Below are 23423 nucleotides of genomic sequence, written 5' to 3'. Positions count from 1 at the left end.
TAATAGTGGGGGGGGGGGGGGGTTGTGGTGTAGAATAACTTTTTAAAATTTTTTTACATATATGGAGTTAATAACCCTGATGCGAACCATTAACTGCAACTTGTCAAGAGGATTAGTATAGTATCTTTCTGACACTCTTAAAAATTTCTACCCAAGTTTGATGAGCCAATCGTAACTCTTGTTTAATATACACAAAATAAAAAGGCAATGCGCTTAAAGGAAAGACGAATTCTTAATCGCATAGTTGAGACATCATATTTTGACCAAATTCTTTTTAGCTTATAAATAGACCTAGCTCCAGATAATATTCGCGAAATATTTTATATTGCAGATATGCCTTAGCCAATTGCGAGTTAACTATTTTGTGAATAAGGTATGGCGTCGTTAGCTATATGTTTTGGATGCTAACCCCCTACCCCCACATCCCTTTTTCAAAATTTGCATCAGTTAAATATGAATTAAGCAAATCCTATTTATCAGAGTTGTTAAAGTATCTAGATACAATCTAGATATAAAAATATGGTATCTGTATCTAGATAGATTTTTGATTAAAGTATCTGTATCTAGATATTATTTTAGAGGTATTTGTATCTATTTTTAGATACTTTAAGATACATTTTGTTATACTTTTATTTAACGCTTTTTTATATTATAAATAAATATACTTGAATGTAAAAATTATTTTATTTCATATGAGCTTATAACTTAATATTATATATATTAAAAAATTATATATATATATATGTAAAATATTAAAACTTGTATATAAAAAAGAATATAAAAATATTAATTAATTATTATGTCCGAGTTATCAATAACAAACAAATTCTGATATTACAATCCATCTCAAGGAATTTGCCATTTTTAATTGCAATGGAATTGGTATTTTATTTTATTCTATTATATTAATTTTTCAGATTAACATTGAGGACGAAAATGACGACATTCCATGGCCAATTTATAGACAATATTTTAAAATAATATCTTATAATAAAGAAAACAAATCTCTGTTAGTAAAATGTTTGCCATGTTTACCAAAAAATATACAAATTTCTGTTACCTAAACTTGCAACATTGTAAAACATTTAAGGGTATAGATACTAAATAAATGTTTACAATTTTAAATTTTAAGAGAAAACATCAAACACTCCTAATCCAAATAAAAAATGGGAAGGAGAAAAAATATATTAAGGAAAATATTGGACTAGGCTCATCGTCCATTGATTTCTTTTCCAAGAGACCTAAGATTTTAACCCAAGCCATTTTAGATGATTTAATAACCGATTTTATTATTGATAGCATTCAGCCATTTTCAGTTGTTGAAAATCCATCATTTATAAAAATGATCGAAACATTAGCTCCACAAAAAAATACAATTTGCAGACAGACAGTGGTGGCTAAAATTTCCCAAAAATGGTAAAATGAAAAGAAAGAAATTATTAAAAGTCAAATAGAACCATCGTTAATATCTACAACAGCACATTGTTGGAGTGCCTATCGCAGGTAAACATTTAAATTTGTATAATAATTTAATTACAAACAAATTATTTGAGCAGTTTTAAGAAATGTTAATTTTTAGTTCATACATAGGACTCACTGCACACTATATAGATCCAACAAGTTTGGAAAGAAAAAATGTAGCGTTGGCTTGTAAAATAATGACTGGTAGTTATTCATATGATAAAATAGCAAAAAATTTACAAGATATAGCAAAGGATTATTGCATACAAAATAAAATCTCAAAGACCATTATTGATAATGCCTAAAACTTTATCAAGTCATTTAGGTTTATTTTATAAGCCAATTGAAAATATTAGTGAATCCATTGATGATTTGGAAGATGAAGAAAAAGTTGCACCAATATCAATATCAGGTCTTTATACTACTGCTCAGGATTTTGAAATATCAGAATCATATATTTTACCTAATCATCAATGATGTGTCAGTCACATATTGAATCTTGTTGCCACTGTAGATGCAAAAAGAGCCTTGCAGTGTAAACAATATCAGAGGGTAAAACTATATTTTTAATTATAATATTTAATATTTTATTCCTTAGATGTATAGCACAACATTGTCTGAATGCCAAAATATATGGAATAGTCAAAATAAATCTCAAACTTCAGCTGAGATTATAAAAAACGATATTGGCCGATGTTTTATATGTCCCAATATAACTAGATGGAACTCCACTTATAATGCTTTACAATTAATGTCAGAAAATTATTAAGACTAAATTTGAAAAATTGGACAAGATTTGCGATGGAATAAAATTACCTAGATTTTTATCTAATTAATGTGATTTTATTCATGAATATTGTTTAGTTATAAATAAAATTTGTATATACAGAATTATTTTAAATTACTAGTTGTTGGCTCATGTAAATCAATTCGGGCAAAGGGATTTATTGCTATCAATAATCCTATATTTTTCAAGATAAATTACTTGAACGAAAAATTAAATTTTAGATGTCTATACTAAATGTCATCTCTAACTATGGGTGTCTTTTATAATGTCTCCTACCAGCCCTCATCTCTCCTAAAAAGTATATTTCTTGCTAAGAATGATCAAAAAATTTGAGATATATATTTCTTTAGGAATAACGAAATTTTTAAAACCCTTATTCAAGCTCCCTATATTTTTAATTTACAGACTTTGTACCTAAAATGTATACAAATCTTTTGCATCAAAATTTACTCCTATTGAATGGAAATCTGCAGATGAAGTATTGAGAGATGACCCTAAGTAAGAAAATAAGACAGCCTATTACTATTAAGCACAATAACTCTCTTTTCATCAATACCATTTGCCACATTAACATCATTCTTTATCCTTTTATAAGGGGTTATATATAAACTTTTCTATATAAGTGTTATTCCAACCCTTTCATTCCCCTTCTACACATTTCAATTTTTTAATTTCTTAAGCATTCGATTTATCCATGCTCATAATTACTCGGAAATCCAACAATTAGAAATTTGATATCAGAAAAAAAGTTAATTTCTTTTATGGCAGAAAGGTAGTCTCAGACTCTTACAGTCTTTATAATTTAATTCTAATAATTTAAAACACCTTCTTTGACCAAATACTGGATTTAAAATATCAAAAGAAAAAAGAACCAGTCAAAATAACTGTGTAAACTTTGAAGGGTCTTTCATATTTAAGTGTTGTTTAAAACATTTTTACTAATCGAAACGGCTGAACAAAGATACTAATCTTTCTGAAAATGTATATCCTTTTTTAAATGTTAATCTGTTATTTATTATTTAAACATTTTAAATAATGTTAATAATTAATTACGATTAAAGGTTAAATTTAACCCCATAAATATTATTTGGAAAATGGAATATTGTTTAATGATACTGTGCCTATCAATTTTATTACATATAAATATCTTTAATTAACTTTATTTTAATTTTAACGATATTTTATTCATGTTTATATTATTATATTATCAATTAATTTTTAATTATAAAAACGAAAATAATTATTTCATTTTTATTAAATATAGATTTCAGTAACTATGCTATATACGCCTAATAAAATTAATACCCGCCAAAGAAAACTAATTATTTTAAATTACAACATGCAATAGTGTTATTGGTTATATATATATTCTATTTTTTTATTTTATCTTAAAAATTTAGGGAATTTAAATCAAGATATCTTCCCTTATAATATATATATATATATATGTATATATCTAAAATTTTTAAAAAATGGATTACTTATTCGAAATATTTAGCAATGATAATGATACTATACCCGATTCACCTGTAAATTTAACGGAATTTGAAACTACGCATAGACTTTTTTTGCCCTTCTCAAAACAATTCAGTTACGGTATTTCTATTATTCTTAGCCTTTTGGTACCATTCGGCGTTTTTGGAAACTGTGTGGTCATCTACGCTTTGTTATCCGCTACGCAGAGTTCTTACGCCAAAGCGATGAAATCGATTTACAACCTCCAAAGCAGATATTACCTGATCTGGATTCATGTTATAAGTCTACTCGTTTGCGGGCTTACCGCTGTCTTGGCTTATTGGATCATAAAGTATCCCAATAACTGTTTTAACGGGGAAATGACACTTTTCGAGGTGATGTTGTTAGGTAAATCTCGTTCATTCATTACTTATAATCTCATGTTCCTATCCCACTGGTTCATGTGCGTCATGTCGGCCAGAGGATATATCGCAATCAAATATCCCATATTTTATAAGGCCAACTTCGTGGATGAAAAAAAAAACTTAGACGCCTTCATAATGTTAGCGTTGGCGGTGGTGTCCTTTATAAACTCTTTGCCGTCCCTCATGCCTAAGATTATTATTGTTGCTAAGAAAGATTACCGCATTTTGAAACACATATATTTTGTCAGGAATCGCGCATTTTCCGAACCCTTTTTCAATGTGTATTATTTCTCTACATTGGTGGTCCCTGTATTGTTACCTTGCATATTGATAATGGTTTTTAATTTACAGACTTGGCACCTGATGTATAAAAGGGATAAATCTTGCGCAACAAAGATTATTCCTGTCACAAGGAATTCTCCAGATAAAATTCCCAATGAATTTGAAATGACAATTAATAGCCCCCCACAGATTGATTTACAAGTTGACCCGTCGAGATATGATCAAGAGAAGGAGGTTAGTTTGAAAAGGACAAATAATTTTGTTAAAATTGCCAGCGTATTAAGTACAATAACTTTCCTCACCTCAATACCATTTGCCACGATGATATTCCTTAAAAATGATTATAAACTTTTCCACATAAATTGCTATTCCAACTATTACATGATCTGCTATACATTTGTAATTCTTAAACATGTAATTTATCCTTACCTAATATTATTCGGAAATCCTACACTTAGAACTTTGATAATCAGAAAAAGTTTTTTATTTTTTTAAATGGCAGATGTCCAGCGATAAGTAATTTTATAAAAAGAATTTATATTAAATTAATCGAGTCTCCTGGTCTAAAAATGATACTTATAAAATGTCATGGACCTATCAAATCAAAAATCATCAAAACTATATGGTATGTCTATATAATGAAATAAGGTTTTATTATATCTTATCATTTTAATTATTGCTTAATCTCGATGCTCAACATAAATATTATTTTAGCTAAAATCTTTTTCGGCACGTTTTGAAAAATCGACTACAAATCTGGCTTTTTAAACAACACTAATATTGATGACATTTTTTTTTGTGGGGTTTTGAAAAAAAACATATATTTAATAATATACTAATAAATTTATTAATTTTACTCATAATATTGAAAAAATGTAATATACAGTTTATATATACACTGGGGTTAGAATAATGATATTTTGAACTGAGCCTTTATATATTATTACACCATAATATCGTCATTTTAGTTTATTAGCTATTATAATTTTTAATTAAAAAAAAACTAAATAATCATTTTTTTTTAAACCTCCTGCCAAAATATTAATTAATATCGTAAATTACAACATTAAAGGTTGTTTTATTGCTTTCCATTATAAATTAATTGTCAAATTTAAATCATTCAAAATATCGCCGCAAAATATTAAATATTTTTAAAAAATGGATTACTTCTTCGAAATTTTTAATAATAATGATAACTATATTTTGACAGATGAATTCTGTAAATATTACAGAATACGAAAATACCCATAAAGTTCTGTTGCCCAACTCAAAACATATGACTTACATTTTTTATATTATTTTTATCCTTTTGGCATTCCTCGGGGTTATTGACAATAGCGTGATTATCTACGCTTTGTTATCCGCGACGCGGAGTTCGTGCGGAAAAGCGATGAAATTGACTTACAACCTTCATAGCAGATATTACCTGTTCTGGATACTCGTTATAAGTCTACTAGTTTGAGTGGTAACCGCTCTCATCACTCATTGGATCAAAAATTCTACCGATAACTGCTAACGGGGAAACGAATCTTGTCCAGGTTAAGTGGATAGGCAAGTTTCGTTTATTCATTAGTTGCAACCTCGTGTTTTTATCCCATTGGTTCATGTGTGTCATGTCGGCCAGAGGATATATCGCTACCCCTTTTCAACATGTATTATATATTTTCGATAGTGGTCCCTATCATGCTACCTTGCGTACTAATAATGATTTTCAATTTACAGACCTGGTACTTGTTATACGTCATAAAAAAAGTCTGGCGTATCAAAGATTAATCCCGTTGTTACGAGAAATTCTTCGGTTAAAGTTCCCGGCAAATTTGAAAGCATAATTAATAGCCCGCAGATTGGTTTCTCTGGATAGAGGGGCTAACAAGAGAAAGAAAGAAACGTGAAAAAGACCCATAATTTTATCAAGATCGCCAACGTATTAAGCACGATTACTTTCTTCTTTTTCATACCATTTGCCATAATCGCCATCTTCAAAGAGGAATATAAGCTCTGCTACATGAATTGCTATTCTACCTATTACATGTTCTCATTCACTTGTCTAATTCTTAAGCACATAATTTATCCCTAACCTAATATTATTCGGGAATTCAACACTCAGAAATTTGATAATCAGAAAAAGTTGATCTCTTTTAGACTTATAAAAATAATCTAAACCGCCAAATTAATTTCAAAAATACATTATATATTCATTGAATCTTGGTTTTCAAGAAGTATTCAACAACCACACTAATATGTATACATATATTTTGCTAATAAAAATAAAATAAAGAATTAATTTTTTTATATATATTTTGCTTAGAGTCTAAAATATTTCATCAGAAGATTTTAGAAAAACTAAGAAACTCATCAAAGACACTTTTTCAAGTTGATAAAATAACCCAATAAGATTTTAAACCACGAAGTGATAAGCCTCTATAAGTAGATGCTATAAGATATTTAATAATATTTATCGGTGTCAAAAGCAAACCTGGCCATGATATACATAAACTTAAAAAATAAATACATGGCAAACTATATCAATTATCGCTAGGTAAAAATTAAACCCAGTTCATTTTTTAATTCAGTTAAACGTACCATCAGATTACCACGATAACATAAGCGTTTAATATTATAAAGCATCTTTACTGATAAAAAGGTCAGCAAAAGGTTCTAAGGAGTGAAAGAAGTTATTTATTTTTTTATTCTTTACTTCTGTGAGATAATTGATTTTGTTTCAATCAAAAAAAACGTCTTGTCAATATTTGTATCCATAAAAACATAAAAAACACAACCAATTGTTAAATACATTTAATGTGCGATATTTTTATTTTATAACATATTCTGATTTATATACTTTTGGATACATCTTAAAAAAATATTAAATTGGTAAAAAATACGTATTTTATTCTGTCACACTAACGTTCTTAATAAAAAAGCTTAATAAAACTACAACCCTTATGGTTAATGCAATTGATTAAATAAGTCTCAATGATATCTCGGAAATATTTTCGTTCCTTTTAGGGTTGGGTTAGAATTTATTCAACCAGTATTTTTAGTCTATATGAATTGAACATTAAATGTTTATATATCTGGTATTTGGTATTTCTTATTGTTTTAATAGTAATTTTTTAAAATAAACTCTTTTCCTATATATAATGTTAAATAAACTTTATAATTAATCTAGCCAAATTGCTTCCAACTTAAAACTTTTATTTAATAGTGGGGGGGGGGGGGGGTTGTGGTGTAGAATAACTTTTTAAAATTTTTTTACATATATGGAGTTAATAACCCTGATGCGAACCATTAACTGCAACTTGTCAAGAGGATTAGTATAGTATCTTTCTGACACTCTTAAAAATTTCTACCCAAGTTTGATGAGCCAATCGTAACTCTTGTTTAATATACACAAAATAAAAAGGCAATGCGCTTAAAGGAAAGACGAATTCTTAATCGCATAGTTGAGACATCATATTTTGACCAAATTCTTTTTAGCTTATAAATAGACCTAGCTCCAGATAATATTCGCGAAATATTTTATATTGCAGATATGCCTTAGCCAATTGCGAGTTAACTATTTTGTGAATAAGGTATGGCGTCGTTAGCTATATGTTTTGGATGCTAACCCCCTACCCCCACATCCCTTTTTCAAAATTTGCATCAGTTAAATATGAATTAAGCAAATCCTATTTATCAGAGTTGTTAAAGTATCTAGATACAATCTAGATATAAAAATATGGTATCTGTATCTAGATAGATTTTTGATTAAAGTATCTGTATCTAGATATTATTTTAGAGGTATTTGTATCTATTTTTAGATACTTTAAGATACATTTTGATATACTTTTATTTAACGCTTTTTTATATTATAAATAAATATACTTGAATGTAAAAATTATTTTATTTCATATGAGCTTATAACTTAATATTATATATATTAAAAAATTATATATATATGTAAAATATTAAAACTTATATATAAAAAATAATATAAAAATATTAATTAATTATTATGTCCGAGTTATCAATAACAAACAAATTCTGATATTACAATCCATCTCAAGGAATTTGCCATTTTTAATTGCAATGGAATTGGTATTTTATTTTATTCTATTATATTAATTTTTCAGATTAACATTGAGGACGAAAATGACGACATTCCATGGCCAATTTATAGACAATATTTTAAAATAATATCTTATAATAAAGAAAACAAATCTCTGTTAGTAAAATGTTTGCCATGTTTACCAAAAAATATACAAATTTCTGTTACCTAAACTTGCAACATTGTAAAACATTTAAGGGTATAGATACTAAATAAATGTTTACAATTTTAAATTTTAAGAGAAAACATCAAACACTCCTAATCCAAATAAAAAATGGGAAGGAGAAAAAATATATTAAGGAAAATATTGGACTAGGCTCATCGTCCATTGATTTCTTTTCCAAGAGACCTAAGATTTTAACCCAAGCCATTTTAGATGATTTAATAACCGATTTTATTATTGATAGCATTCAGCCATTTTCAGTTGTTGAAAATCCATCATTTATAAAAATGATCGAAACATTAGCTCCACAAAAAAATACAATTTGCAGACAGACAGTGGTGGCTAAAATTTCCCAAAAATGGTAAAATGAAAAGAAAGAAATTATTAAAAGTCAAATAGAACCATCGTTAATATCTACAACAGCACATTGTTGGAGTGCCTATCGCAGGTAAACATTTAAATTTGTATAATAATTTAATTACAAACAAATTATTTGAGCAGTTTTAAGAAATGTTAATTTTTAGTTCATACATAGGACTCACTGCACACTATATAGATCCAACAAGTTTGGAAAGAAAAAATGTAGCGTTGGCTTGTAAAATAATGACTGGTAGTTATTCATATGATAAAATAGCAAAAAATTTACAAGATATAGCAAAGGATTATTGCATACAAAATAAAATCTCAAAGACCATTATTGATAATGCCTAAAACTTTATCAAGTCATTTAGGTTTATTTTATAAGCCAATTGAAAATATTAGTGAATCCATTGATGATTTGGAAGATGAAGAAAAAGTTGCACCAATATCAATATCAGGTCTTTATACTACTGCTCAGGATTTTGAAATATCAGAATCATATATTTTACCTAATCATCAATGATGTGTCAGTCACATATTGAATCTTGTTGCCACTGTAGATGCAAAAAGAGCCTTGCAGTGTAAACAATATCAGAGGGTAAAACTATATTTTTAATTATAATATTTAATATTTTATTCCTTAGATGTATAGCACAACATTGTCTAAATGCCAAAATATATCGAATAGTCAAAATAAATCTCAAACTTCAGCTGAGATTATAAAAAACAATATTGGCCGATGTTTTATATGTCCCAATATAACTAGATGGAACTCCACTTATAATGCTTTACAATTAATGTCAGAAAATTATTAAGACTAAATTTGAAAAATTGGACAAGATTTGCGATGGAATAAAATTACCTAGATTTTTATCTAATTAATGTGATTTTATTCATGAATATTGTTTAGTTTTTAAAATTTGTATATACAGAATTATTTTAAATTACTAGTTGTTGCTCATGTAAATAAATTCGGCCAAAGGGATTTATTGCTATCAATAATCCCATATTTTTCAAGATAAATTACTGATGTCTATACTAAATGTCATCTCTAACTATGGGTGTCTTTTATAATGTCTCCTACCAGCCCTCATCTCTCCTAAAAAGTATATTTCTTGCTAAGAATGATCAAAAAATTTGAGATATATATTTCTTTAGGAATAACGAAATTTTTAAAACCCTTATTCAAGCTCCCTATATTTTTAATTTACAGACTTTGTACCTAAAATGTATACAAATCTTTTGCATCAAAATTTACTCCTATTGAATGGAAATCTGCAGATGAAGTATTGAGAGATGACCCTAAGTAAGAAAATAAGACAGCCTATTACTATTAAGCACAATAACTCTCTTTTCATCAATACCATTTGCCACATTAACATCATTCTTTATCCTTTTATAAGGGGTTATATATAAACTTTTCTATATAAGTGTTATTCCAACCCTTTCATTCCCCTTCTACACATTTCAATTTTTTAATTTCTTAAGCATTCGATTTATCCATGCTCATAATTACTCGGAAATCCAACAATTAGAAATTTGATATCAGAAAAAAGTTAATTTCTTTTATGGCAGAAAGGTAGTCTCAGACTCTTACAGTCTTTATAATTTAATTCTAATAATTTAAAACACCTTCTTTGACCAAATACTGGATTTAAAATATCAAAAGAAAAAAGAACCAGTCAAAATAACTGTGTAAACTTTGAAGGGTCTTTCATATTTAAGTGTTGTTTAAAACATTTTTACTAATCGAAACGGCTGAACAAAGATACTAATCTTTCTGAAAATGTATATCCTTTTTTAAATGTTAATCTGTTATTTATTATTTAAACATTTTAAATAATGTTAATAATTAATTACGATTAAAGGTTAAATTTAACCCCATAAATATTATTTGGAAAATGGAATATTGTTTAATGATACTGTGCCTATCAATTTTATTACATATAAATATCTTTAATTAACTTTATTTTAATTTTAACGATATTTTATTCATGTTTATATTATTATATTATCAATTAATTTTTAATTATAAAAACGAAAATAATTATTTCATTTTTATTAAATATAGATTTCAGTAACTATGCTATATACGCCTAATAAAATTAATACCCGCCAAAGAAAACTAATTATTTTAAATTACAACATGCAATAGTGTTATTGGTTATATATATATTCTATTTTTTTATTTTATCTTAAAAATTTAGGGAATTTAAATCAAGATATCTTCCCTTATAATATATATATATATATATGTATATATCTAAAATTTTTAAAAAATGGATTACTTATTCGAAATATTTAGCAATGATAATGATACTATACCCGATTCACCTGTAAATTTAACGGAATTTGAAAGTACGCATAGACTTTTTTTGCCCTTCTCAAAACAATTCAGTTACGGTATTTCTATTATTCTTAGCCTTTTGGTACCATTCGGCGTTTTTGGAAACTGTGTGGTCATCTACGCTTTGTTATCCGCTACGCAGAGTTCTTACGCCAAAGCGATGAAATCGATTTACAACCTCCAAAGCAGATATTACCTGATCTGGATTCATGTTATAAGTCTACTCGTTTGCGGGCTTACCGCTGTCTTGGCTTATTGGATCATAAAGTATCCCAATAACTGTTTTAACGGGGAAATGACACTTTTCGAGGTGATGTTGCTAGGTAAATCTCGTTCATTTATTACTTATAATCTCATGTTCTTATCTCACTGGTTCATGTGCGTCATGTCGGCCAGAGGATTTATTGGTATCAAATATCCCATATTTTATAAGGCCAACTTCGTGGATGAAAAAAAAAACTTAGACGCCTTCATAATGTTAGCGTTGGCGGTGGTGTCCTTTATAAACTCTTTGCCGTCCCTCATGCCTAAGATTATTATTGTTGCTAAGAAAGATTACCGCATTTTGAAACACATATATTTTGTCAGGAATCGCGCATTTTCCGAACCCTTTTTCAATGTGTATTATTTCTCTACATTGGTGGTCCCTGTATTGTTACCTTGCATATTGATAATGGTTTTTAATTTAGAGACTTGGCACCTGATGTATAAAAAAGATAAATCTTGCGCAACAAAGATTATTCCTGTCACAAGGAATTCTCCAGATAAAATTCCCAATGAATTTGAAATGACAATTAATAGCCCCCCACAGATTGATTTACAAGTTGACACGGCGAGAGATGATCAAGAGAAAGAAATTAGTTTGAAAAAGTCACATAATTTTGTTAAAATTGCCAGCGTATTAAGTACAATAACTTTCCTCACCTCAATACCATTTGCCACAATGGTATTCCTTAGAAATGATTATAAACTTTTTCACATAAATTGCTATTCTAGCTATTACATGATCTCCTATACATTTTTGATTCTCAAACATTTAATTTATCCTTACCTAATATTATTCGGAAATCCTACACTTAGAACCTTGATATCAGAAAAAGTTTATTTTTGTTAAATGGCAGATGTATTATGAACTTAAAATATTTTGCGATAGTAAATTTAAAAAAAATAAAATAAAATATTAAATTAATCGAGTCTTATTAGTCTAAAATATACCTTATTATAAAATGTCATGAACATATCAATCAAAAATCAGAATCATATGTACGTATATTCAGAAAAAGTTAAAAAAATTTTGAATGGCAGATGTATTATTAATTTAAAGTATCCAGCGATAATAAATTTTTAAAAAAAAGATAAATTAAGTATTAAATTAAACGAGTCCTATCGGTCTTATATATACCTTATTATCCTATCAATCAATAATCAGCACCATATATACATATATATCTTTGCTACATAATTTTGCTCTATATCTTAAAATCTTGACAAGTTGATGAAAATAAATATTATAAAGTTTTGTGATAGAAATTTCTAAGGTATAAAGCACAGTAAAGTCTTTAGAAGGAAAGAGGATGTAGAGGGGGGAGCTCTAGATCCCCTAAACATTTTTGATTTTATTTTTTTATTGTTACCTAAAAATGGATGATGGAAATTTTGAAAATGTCAGTTTACAAAATGGTTTTTAGTCACCCGAGATTATAATGACTATTTAAGTTTCCTGATAACACCGATGCCTTCATAAGATATGATAAAATAAAAATGATATAACTGAGGATATAACCATAGATAATCCATGATATTCCTAAAGCTAACACGATGTCATGAGCAAATTATCGTTGCCCAGTTTTCAGTTGAAATATCATAATAGGATCCCTCAATTTCGTATAACATCACAAACTTCAACCTACAAATAAAAACTGGCATCATTATATATATATTTTTTAATTCATAACAATTCCATCTACTTAGAATTTAACATAGCAGGAATGATAAACTGTTAGTGGCTAACAAAAATTTAACTGATAATATAAATATATAAAAAACTAGTGTTGCAGTCAAACCAATATTTTAATAAATACTATCTATGAGCATGCGTTATATTTTTTAGAACTGAAAATTATTATATTTTTAAATAAATAGAAGCCTTTTAACCACACTAATTACAAATCTTTCGCCCTGTTTTCTATAGTATATTCATGAATTTAATTATTTTATTTTTTTTAAACTGACTCTTATGGATATATGTTATATTAACTTATTAACTTTTTAATGATTTATTAATAAATTTATTTATTAATGTATAATTATTATTGTAACAAATATCGCTAAGTTTTTTATTATATATAAAGAAGTATGATAAATTAGGTTATACGCTTATAAACAGTATATACAAAATCTCTCAAAGACTTTAGTATAAAAAAATTTTTTGATAAATATTACATATTTAATTAAATATGTAATAGAATTAACTATAAAACTTCTTTTACAGAAAATGGATACCTAACAGTTTTAATGCGTAAAAAGAATCTTTCATAGTATAATGCTATTTGCTTTGTTTTAAAAGTGTGTAAGAGAAATTCAATCTAATTCTAATAAGGAAAATTATATTAATTGAATTAAAAACTTGATATGTCTCATCATTATTATTATTATTATTTATAATCATATATATGTTAAAAAGAGTGTTTTTTTTTGAGGTTTATATTTTTGAGCGTGTTTTTTAAAAAATTTAAAAATCTGATTTTTGTCGGAAATGTGTGCCGACATGTTTGGAATACCTAACCCTATGAATTTCAGACAATATTTCCACTAACTTTTCAACTTAATATAATTTATATTATATTTTCTATATATTATTTTTAACATTGATTTATAAATGACTCAATGGTTTACAGCAAATTTGTCTACAATTCAAAAGATAGGTTATATCAAACATGAATAGAACGTATTTCCGGTAAAATCAGATTTTTAAATTTAAAAAAAATACGCGCTCAAAAAAATGATTTAAAGTTCAATAAGACATTGCCGGAAAAAATACATTGATGCTAACATATATAATCAAATTTTCGATTAATTTTATTAATATTAGCTGAACCCCTTAATATTATTTAAAATCGGATGTATGGTAATTTAGAGTGTTTATTAATTAGGGTTGTTATGTGCTTCTTTTGAATCGAATAAAAGAATATTTAGGCCAAAGAAGTCTTGTTCTATTCTTGGAAAGAAAGTCTTTGTAAATATCTTGATTTAGTAAACCTAAAAATTCGATTATAAGTTTTTAACTAATTAAGGTATTTAATATTAATAATGTTTTTTTTTTATTTAAATGGTTTATAATATATAAATATTTATATTTTGGATTATATTAATATTAATATTAACTGAAACTCGTAATATTATTTAAAATTGGAATATAGTTTGATGGACTGGGTTAGATAAGTATATTAAAACTGATATTTTTAGCATTAACATCAGAGACCATTATGGTCCTTGATTTTTTAACAAGGCAGCTTCACAACCCCCCAGTAAAAATATTTATCAGGCGGCTCGGTTCATATTTAATATTTTTTTAAAAAAAATTCTCAAGCCTGGCACAAGCTCATAATAAGTTTTGAGAATTTTACCCAAGGCCGGCCTAAGTCTTAATCCAAAAAATTTCATTTATTTGCATTTAATAAAAAATATACAACATTTCAATGCATTTAGGCAATCATTTTGTTTTGCAATACTAAAATTTGTTATTATTAGAAGAAAGCAATATTTATATAAGTCAATATGACGTTTTTAAATAAGCTAAATTTAAATTAAAAATATTTAGGCCCAAGCTTCATTATAAAAAATAAATTTAAAAAAAACCTTGCCTAGCCCAGGCCCACAAAATACCAATTTAATAAAAATTTTATCCATGTAATAACATATGTCAAAAATGGATAACTTAGTAGAAATTAAAAATTATTATAATAACACTTTACCCGATTTATCAGTAAATTTAACTGTATTTGAACCTACCCATGAACATTTGGTGTCCTTCTTCAAGAAATTGTGCTATATTATTTCTATTATTCTTGTCCTGTTTGGTACCCTTCAAAATTTTTGGTAACGGTCTGATTATCTACGTTTTGTTATCCAAGACCCAGAGCTCTTATAGAAAAGCTAAAGCAATTTAGAGAACCCTCAAAGTCGATATTATCTGATATAGATACGTGTTATAAGTATACTTATTTGAATGCATTACCGCTGTCTTCGCTCATTGGATCATAAAATATCCAAATAACTGTTTCAATAATAAAATAAATTTTTTACGGCTGCTGATAGGTAAATTTCGTTCATTTATTACTTACTTCTCATGTTTTTACCTCATTGTTTCCTATTGGTATCAAATATTCCATATATTTCACGATCAAATTCTTGAATGAAGAATCAAATTAAGATTGTTTTATAATGTTAAATTTAACGATGGTATCCTTTATTATGCTTTACCGACCATTCTTAAGAGTATATTTCTTACTATTAATGATCAAAAGATTATTCCAACGAGAGAAGCTACCTGTTGTAAATATATATATTTTTTTTTTGGAATTATTACAAGTCATTAAGTATATTTTTTTTTATCAATATTATTTTATTATTTTTTTTGGCAATATTATTTTTCTTATTAATATTTATTTTTGTCAATATTATAATTTTGTCATTATTTTTTGGGAGATATAAAAACCTGAAAAAGGTTAAAAAATATTATTATTATAATTATATTTTTTTTTATATATTGTTTTTTTGTAAAATCCTTCTTTCTTTTATAAAAATAATAAAGACGAGATATTAATCCTTGTTGTGAAATTAATAAAAAAAAAAGGTAAAAAAAAATAAAGACTTTGCGTTTTGAAATAATAAGAACTGCTAAGTTAAACGTTTCTGTGCATTGAAACTTTGTAATTGGCTGGGTTAAACGTTTCTGTGCATTGAAACTTTGAAATTGGTGCCGTGTTTATACAAAACAACCTGGTTAGTGCGGTTGTCGTAATATCATATAGTGGTATTTGAGTCTACATCTACGGTAAAATATCATATAGTGGTATTTGAGTATTCGAGTGAAAAATATCATATAGTGGTATTTGAGTATTCGAGTGAAAAATATCATATAGTGGTATTTGAGTCTTGAAGTGAATTGTACATCGTCTTCATCATCTACATCTACGGTAAAAATATCATATAGTGGTATTTAAGTCTACATCTACGGTAAAATATCATATAGTGGTATTTAAGTCTTCGAGTGAAAAATATCATATAGTGGTATTTGAGTCTTGAAGTGAATTGTACATCGTCTTCATCATCTACATCTACGGTAAAATATCATATAGTGGTATTTGAGTCTTCGAGTGAAAAATATCATATAGTGGTATTTGAGTCTTGAAGTGAATTGTACATCGTCTTCATCATCTACATCTACGGTAAAATATCATATAGTGGTATTTGAGTCTTCGATAGCAAATTATCAGATAGTGGTATTGTAGCCTTTACCTGAATTCGACATCGTCTTCATCATCGACATCAGCTGTCCATTTATTTAATTAATTTATTTTTTTCTTCTCTTCTCTTTCAAAATTAAAAAAAAAAAGTCTTATCGTACGGAAGTGCTGTCCGAATTTTACGAGTTGTAAATCTGTTACACAAAATTTGCCCAAATTTTTGTCGTATCTTTAGACTTATTAACTGTAGATGTACATGTGTATTATTGGGTTGTTTACACTATTAATAATATCATATCTATTAACATTACAAATAACCAAAATTTTTATTTTGAAATTAATTATAAATTTTTTATAAGGTCGGAATGAAAAGTTTAAAATTTGTAAAATACTGGGAAATACAGTATAATATTTTTGGGGCATTGGTTATATTAGTAATATGGATGTGTAGCTTAATATGGGGAAGAAAGTTGAGAAGAAGTCGAAGTGTGAAAATAAAGGGGCAGACATTGACGATAGAAGGACATAATGGGGAAGAGGATGTTATGGGAAAGGTAATATATTTCCCAGTGCAGGAGTTAATTAATGGGTGGACGGATAGCGAATTAGATAAATTAACCTATAGGCCTGAAAGGAGAGATTCATATACTAATCAGAGATTGGGGACATATAGGGGACCTAGAGAAAGTTCTCAGGGAAGGAGAGGAGAAATGAGACCCAACTTTGATTCTAGAGTAAGGGGGAGAATGAATTGTTATAATTGCGGAAGACCGGGACATATGGTCAGAGATTGCGAAGAAACGAAATGTTTTGAATGTGGAAAATATGGACATATAGCCACGTTTTGTCCAGGAAGACGTGATAAGCTACGATGTGCAGGTTCTGGTCGATTTGGTCACAATAGGGAAGAATGCAATGTGGGTAATTTCAAAACTAGAGGCGGTTTTCCACATAGGGACATGGGGCAAAGTGCTCCAAATGTTAGAATTATAGAAAGTGAAAAAAATAAAGAGGTAGAAATACCATTTTTGGCTGTGAATAAAGAGCAGAATAGAATCTGTTTCCGTTGCCGGAAGGAAGGACATGGGGCGAGAGATTGCGAGTATTTGTGACTATATGATGCAAAGAGCATGCCGCAAAGGTGGGGCGCTTTGGGCGAAAGAGATGGAAAGATTAGATTATAGTGAGAAAGATTGGGTATCAAAGGGCATAAATATGATACAAGAGGAAAGGATACATGATCCTTGCCCTAGAGTTAGGATAAATTTAAATGGAAATATGATATCCATATTATTTGATACCGGGGCAGCCATATCCGTGATGGGATATGAGAAATATCAGAGTATTTGGTCGGAAGGGATAATTAAACGGGAGGACATCAAGATCCGTCAGTTGGATGGATCAGAAGTCGCAGTGATGGGAAGGGTGGAGTTAAAGGTGGTATTAGAGAATAGAGTGGAGATTTTGGACTTATGGATAGTAGATCGAAAAGTAGAGTCAGTAGTGGGATGGGATTGGACCACCCGAATTGGTCCAGATTGTGGTTTTTGGGGGGTATTCGCATGGTGTGGTGTATTTTTACCTGTTGCAAGATGTGAAGAAAATAGAGATATGAATTTGTGGTATGGAGAAAGTTTGCCAGGAATTGAAACCTTTTTGGAAGGGGAAAGGAGAGGAGAGGATAATAGGGTTGTTAGAGACTGTAGGGGAGGTTTTGGGGGGAACTATAGGGGAGATATCGGGGGGAATTATAGGGGAGGTTTTGGGGGGAACTATAGGGGAGATATCGGGGGAAATTATAGGGGAGGTTTTGGGGGAACTATAGGGGAGATATCGGGGGGAATTTTAGGGGAGGTATTGGGGAGAATTATAGGCGAGGTATCGGGGGGAATTATAGGCGAGGTATCGGGGGGAATTATAGGGGAGGTATCGGGGGGAATTATAGGGGTGGTATCGGGGGGAATTATAGGGGAGGTATTGGGGGGAATTATAGGCGAGGTATCGGGGGGAATTATAGGGGAGGTATTGGGGGAATTATAGGGGAGGTATTGGGGGGAATTTTAGGAGTTGTCGCAACTTTGGGAGAAAGGAAGAAAGAAATGATACCGAAGAACAGAAAGAAATTCATGATCAAGGAAAGTTTGAAGCGGAGCTGGAAGAATTGGCAGATGGGAAAATAATGTTGCCAGAAGAAGAAACTAGAGAAGATGATGATTGGGAACAAGGAAATACTAAGGGAACACATAGCCAACAAATGGAAATGGATGGAAAGAAAACGAGACGACGGGAAGAGAGGGAATTGCGGAATAGAGAGATAGAATTGGGTATGATCAAAGTACAAGAGGGAGTGCGAAACTTGATGAAAAATTACAAAGAGATTTTTGATGAGAAGTTGGGTTGTCTCCGAGATTATGAAGTGGATATCAAATTAAAGGAGGGATATGTGCCCAAGTTTTGTGCATTACGTCGGATACCGTTCGAATGGCGAAATGAAGTAGACAAGGAATTGGAACAGTGGGTGCAGAAGGGCATTGTTTGTCCAGTGGAATATAGCGAATGGGCAACACCGTTAGTACCCGTGAAGAAGGCCAATGGAAAGCTTCGTTTATGCGCTGATTTTCGGGTCACGCTAAACCCGTGGGTTGTGGAGATAAAATATCCGTTACCTCGGATTGAAGAAATATTAGCTAATTTGAAGGGTAGCATATATTTTTCAAAGGTGGACTTTTCGAACGCTTACTTACAATCGAAGGTGAAACCCGAGGTACAAAAGCTATTAACGATCACGACTCCGAAGGGATTGTATGCCTTCTGTAGATTGCCATTTGGACTTAGCGTGTCGGCTCCAATTTTCCAACGAACGATGGCGGCAGTTTTTCAAGGACTAGAGGGAGTATTTTACTACATGGATGACGTATTAGTGATGGAAAAGACTCCCGAGCAACACAAACGAAGATTGGAGGAGGTGTTCAAAAGGATCAAAGATAAAGGATTGCGGGCAAGCGTTGAAAAAAGTGTGCTGGGAGTTTCAAAAATCGTATATTTGGGGCATAAAATCAATGGGAAAGAGGTCAGACCTTTAGACAAAAATATGGCAAATATAACAAGCATGTTGAAGCCTAATAATAAAGTGGAAGTACAAGCTTTCTTGGGAATGGTGAATTATTATCACCGTTTTGTGGAAGGTTTCGCGCAGATAGCGGCGCCGTTGTATAAATTGTTAAAGAAAGGAGAAAGATTTGAATGGAAGTTTGAACAGGAGGAGGCTTTTTAGGAGTTGAAATTGAGGATTGGAAGGGAACCAGTACTAGTGTGTTTTGATAACGATGTGCCAGTGATATTGGCCGTTGACGCTTCGAATAGGGGTGTGGGTGGAGCGCTATTACATTGTATAGACGAATTGGAGAGACCTACTTTATTTTTCTCAAGAATCTTTAGAGAGACCGAGACAAGATATTCAGTGATCGAGCAAGAAGCGCTAGCGGTTATATTTGGATTGACTAAATGTCGGGAATACTTGATCGGACGTCGATTTGTCATATATACGGATCACAAGCCCTTGGTTCATCTTTTCAGGAAGGACAACAAGGAGCTCATGTTGTCGCCTAGGTTGCAACAATGGCTATTGCTGGTAGGCAGTTTCGACGTGCAAGTGAAATACCGGCGAGGAAGAGAAAATTACTTACCGGATATTCTTTCTAGATGTGGAGCGGGAGAGGATTGCGAAACGAGTAGGTCGAAAGATATGGATGAAGAGGATGAGCACGGGTTGATTAGAGCGATAGTCGGAATATCTAAAGGAGGACCAGTTGCATGGGAACAACTCAAAAATGCTACTTTAAAAGATCGCGAGTTGACGAGAATCAAAGCATGCATATTGGGTCGGAAGCAATGGCGAGATGGGGACAAAAAGTTCAAGCAAGTGGAGAAAGAGCTAACGATAGTGGACGAGTGTGTGGTACGAGGAAGTCGGGGAGTGGTGCCGTCCAGATTAAGGGAGGCAGTAAAGGCAATGATCCATGCTGGACATCAGGGTATGGAACGAATGAAACAATGGGGGCGGGAATACGTATGGTGGCCTGGCATGAATAAAGAAATCGAGAATATGGTGAGAAGTTGTGAAATGTGTAATTCATTGGCAAGTATGCCTCGAAAGGACAAGAAAAGTATTTGGCCTAGGGCTACTCAACCATGGGAAAGAGTGCACTTAGACTTTTTCGACTTCGAAAATAAGATATATCTCCTCGTGGTGGACGCTTACTCAAAATGGGTAGAGTATCAAGAAGTAAAGGGGTTAACAACGCAAGTAGTAATTAAGACGTTAAAAGATCTTTGGGCAAAATTTGGGGTAGCGGAAATAGTCGTGTTGGATGGAGGACCCGCTTTTATAAATAAACAATTTAAAGTTTTTTGTACTGAAACTGGGGCGAGACACATTTTGGCGCCTCCTTACCACCCAAGCTCAAATGGGCAGGCGGAAAGGATGGTGGCGGTGGTAAAGAGTTGGTTGAGGAAGTCGAAATATGGGGGTGGAGAGATTTGGACAGCGGTTGCATACTATAACAATAGTCGAAAGGGAGAGGAATTGTCCCCAGCAGAAAAGTTTTTGGACCGTAGAACTCGTATTCAGTTGGTTCAAGGCCCAAACCGGCACAGGAGGAGAATTCAATGGATAATCAGTGTGAATTTGTGGTTGGTCAGACCATATGGGCGAGAATTTTGGAGGTACCCGAAAATGGGAGTCCGGAGTAATTATACAGAACGTGGGGCATAAAATGGTGAGAGTGAAATTCGTCGACGGAAGGGAAGGAGTTAGACATGTAGAACAGATACGGAAGAGAGTAGAGTCTGAAAGGTTAAGGTCCAGCCATGACGCGGCGAGAAGAAAGGGGGTAGATATCTGAAGAATTCCGGGATTAAATCAAATTTAATTTTTAAAAAAAATCGATAATGATAATTAACACAGGATAGTAATACCTACGCAATTACGGGATTAAATCACATTTTAAAAAAAAAAGGATCAATAATGATAATGATAACCGGTGGTAATAATGTTGGGAGCCAAAATTGGACATACATTAAGTCGAGTAAAATTAGGCATCGGGACCAACTAAAAGGGGGTCTGGAGCCAGGAAGATTACGATCAGGTGTTTGAGGCGGAATGATATTATATGGCATATTATATGAAATTAAAAAGAAATGTATTTGTCTATGTAATAATACCGTGAAATATCTATGTATATATATTATTATTTAACGATTTTTTTTAAATATCATGATTAATATATCCGAAATTAATCATAGGAAATTCATATATAACATTGTTGAAATCCCATTTTGGGATAATATGTATCGTAAAGTAGCAGTATAATAATGTCCCAATCATATGATGATTAATAAATACGATTGATATATTTTTTTTCTGTTTCCCTCTCGTAATGTTATTTTTTTTAGTTATCATGTTTTTTTTATGGGGGGCGTGTTGTAAATATATATATTTTTTTTTTGGAATTATTACAAGTCATTAAGCATATTTTTTTTTATCAATATTATTTTATTATTTTTTTTGGCAATATTATTTTTCTTATTAATATTTATTTTTGTCAATATGATAATTTTGTCATTTTTTGAGAGATATAAAAACCTGAAAAAGGTTAAAAAATATTATGATTATAATTATATTTTTTTTTTATATATTGTTTTTTTGTAAAATCCTTCTTTCTTTTAAAAAAATAATAAAGACGAGATATTAATCCTTGTTGTGAAATTAATAAAAAAAAAAGGTAAAAAAAAATAAAGACTTTGGGTTTTAAAATAATAAGAACTGCTAAGTTAAACGTTTCTGTGCATTGAAACTTTGTAATTGGCTAAGTTAAACGTTTCTGTGCATTGAAACTTTGAAACTACCCTCTCTAGAGGATGCCCCTAAAAATAATAAAAATAATTAACTCACTTTATATCATCAATTAACGAGACTCTATAAACGAACATTTTATATTTGGGATACATTTTAAACTAACCTTTGCCTACCCCCTAAAAAAGTACCACCACCTTCGGCTGCGATGTCTCTTTATCATTATTTTCACCTATTTATTTATTGATACTCTTTTCAAATAATTTATAAAGGATAACTTAAATTAATCTATTTCTACTACCAACTATCGATATTTTGTGAATATAAAGAATTTATTTTTTAGATAATAAATTTAATTAAAACCTCCATTATTTACAACGAATTAATTATTATGGCATTATGAGCTTGCTGAAATATCAACCTTTTAAATTATATTTAAAAGGATAGTTTATTTGGAAAACAATGTGTATGATTGTTTGCAATATATAGATTTCGTCGATGAATTGTATTATAATAATACTATAATAAAGTATTAATTTTTACAGCAATAAATTTTCTCTTATTTAATCTCAAAATTTAATAGATAACCCCCCAAAAAATATTTATCCTACCCCCATTAGCAACTTACCCTCTAACCCCTCAAAAAAATAGGATGCAAACTGTTCCTACCCCTTAGACGCTGTATTTATCCAACAAAAATATACGATATTCAAATATAACAACAATCTATA

Source organism: Gordionus sp. m RMFG-2023, chromosome 4, assembly GCF_954871325.1.
Source record: "Gordionus sp. m RMFG-2023 chromosome 4, tfGorSpeb1-WG-v2, whole genome shotgun sequence".
Taxonomy (NCBI): domain Eukaryota; kingdom Metazoa; phylum Nematomorpha; class Gordioida; order Chordodea; family Parachordodidae; genus Gordionus; species Gordionus sp. m RMFG-2023.
This window is presented reverse-complemented; position numbering follows the sequence as displayed.